Below are 2,640 nucleotides of genomic sequence, written 5' to 3'. Positions count from 1 at the left end.
CCTTTCGCGTTTGAGTCTCCCCAACCGCCTGCAGGTGCAGGGTAGGCAGCCAGGCAGCTCGCAGGGTGGTCAGGCTCGGACTGGCCAGGGCAGACAGGCAGAAAAATCTGCCGGGGCCATTCGGGTTTGGGACCAGTAACGTCAGAGAGTTGGCCAAAGAGTCCAAGTATATATAAGACGAAAGGAGCCGTTTTCGCTGATTTTGGGCGGCCACTGCGTCCGATCTAATTGCGGTCAACGGCCTCCCTCGACGCCCTAGTATTCTTAAGACCCTACTCTTTCATGCCCTGTATCGGGAAGACGTTGACCACAACGATTTTGGATTTGACCGCAACGATTTTCCGACCAAGTTGGTCAAAAAGTCGTCGAATCTCGGAAATTTGCTGATTTTGCTGACTTTGGGCGGCCACTGTGTCCAATCTAGTTGCCGTAAAAGGCCTCCCTCGACGTCCTAGTATTCTCAAGACCCTACTCTTTCATGCCCTGTATCGGGAAGACGTTGACCACAACGATTTTGGCTTTGACCGCAACGATTTTGGGACCAAAGTTGGTCAAAAAGAGGTCGAATATCGGAAATTTGCTGATTTTGCTGACTTTGAGCGGCCACTGTGTCCAATCTAGTTGCCGTAAAAGGCCTCCCTCGACGTCCTAGTATTCTCAAGACCCTACTCTTTCATGCCCTGTATCGGGAAGACGTTGACCACAACGATTTTGGCTTTGACCGCAACGATTTTGGGACCAAAGTTGGTCAAAAAGAGGTCGAATATCGGAAATTTGCTGATTTTGCTGACTTTGGGCGGCCACTGTGTCTAATCTAGTTGCCGTAAAAGGCCTCCCTCGACGTCCTAGTATTCTCAAGACCCTACTCTTTCATGCCCTGTATCGGGAAGACGTTGACCACAACGATTTTGGATTTGACCGCAACGATTTTCCGACCAAGTCGGTCAAAAAGTCGTCGAATCTCGGAAATTTGCTGATTTTGCTGACTTTGGGCGGCCACTGTGTCCAATCTAGTTGCCGTAAAAGGCCTCCCTTGACGTCCTAGTATTCTCAAGACCCTACTCTTTCATGCCCTGTATCGGGAAGACGTTGACCACAACGATTTTGGCTTTGACCGCAACGATTTTCCGACCAAGTTGGTCAAAAAGTCGTCGAATCTCGGAAATTTGCTGATTTTGCTGACTTTGGGTGGCCACTGTGTCCAATCTAGTCGCCATAAAAGGCCTCCCTCGACGCCCTAGTATTCTTAAGACCCTACTCTTTCATGCCCTGTATCGGGAAGGCTATTGACCGCAACTAGTTTGGGAGCGGTGGCCTCACAAAGTTGGTCATGAAGGGTAAAAACATAATGATGATCCAGGGCCTTTTGGGGTCTTATCCGCTGGGGCCTTTTGGGGGCCAGTCCGAGCCCGAGCGAGGTCGGCGGGGGTTGCCGAGATAGGCTGGTGGGAGGGCTGGTGGCTCTTCACTGTGGCTCAGCGGGGGTGATTTGGAAACACCCTGAGGACGCTTTGACTGCTGCGCTGGAGTCTATGTAGCTTGACCCACCTCAAAGATGACCTACCTATATATTAACTAATAAAAATATAAATATAAATATTAGAATATAAATATAGGAATATAAATAGGAGTAATATAAATATAGGAATATAAATAGGAGTAATATAAATATTACCAAAAAAAGTTGACCCACCCCAGAGTTGACCTACCCTATATTTTTGACTTGACCGACGAAGCGCGACGGCCTCGCGGCAGGGGAAGCGCGCCGGCCTCGCGGCAGGGGAAGCGCGACAGTGTCGCGGCAGGGGAAGCGCGACAGTGTCGCGGCAGGGAAAGCGCGACAGTGTCGCGGCAGGGGAAGCGCGACAGCCTCGCAGCAGGGGAAGCGCGACAGTGTCGCGGCAGGGGAAGCGCGACGGCCTCGCGGCAGGGGAAGCGCGACAGTGTCGCGGCAGGGGAAGCGCGACAGTGTCGCGGCAGGGGAAGCGCGACGGCCTCGCGGCAGGGAAAGCGCCAGCGTCAAACAGCGAGGCTGTGCCAGCGTCAAACAGTGAGGCTGTGCCAGCGTCAAACAGCGAGGCTGTGCCAGCGTCAAAAAGCGAGGCTGTGCCAGCGTCAAACAGCGAAGCTGTGCCAGCCTCACACAGCGAGGCTGTGCCAGCGTCAAACAGCGAGGCTGTGCCAGCGTCAAACAGCGAGGCTGTGCCAGCCTCACACAGCGAGGCTAAGCCAGCGTCAAACAGCGATTCTGTGCCAGCCTCACACAGCGAGGCTGTGCCAGCGTCAAACAGCCAGAGGCTGTGCCAGCCTCACACAGCGAGGCTGTGCCAGCATCAAACAGCGAGCCGCTGAGGCCAGCCCACACACGACGAGAGCGTCGTGAACAGCGAGGCTGTCCAGCGTCAAACAGCGAGGCTGTGCCAGCCACACAGCGAGCTGCTGCCAGCGAAACAGCGGGCGCCAGCGATAACAGCAGGTTGGCCAGCGTCAGACAAAAGCGAGAGGCAGCAGCGACGCAGCGTCACGCAGCGAGCTGTGCCAGCCTCACACAGCGAGGCTGTGCCAGCCTCACACAGCGAGGCTGTGCCAGCGTCAAACAGCGGGGCTGTGCCAGCGTTAAACAGCGAGGCTGTGCCAGTC

This window comes from Thrips palmi, unplaced genomic scaffold, assembly GCF_012932325.1.
Source record: "Thrips palmi isolate BJ-2018 unplaced genomic scaffold, TpBJ-2018v1 HiC_scaffold_6, whole genome shotgun sequence".
Classification (NCBI taxonomy): Eukaryota; Metazoa; Arthropoda; class Insecta; order Thysanoptera; family Thripidae; genus Thrips; species Thrips palmi.
Note: the sequence above shows the minus strand (reverse complement) of the source record.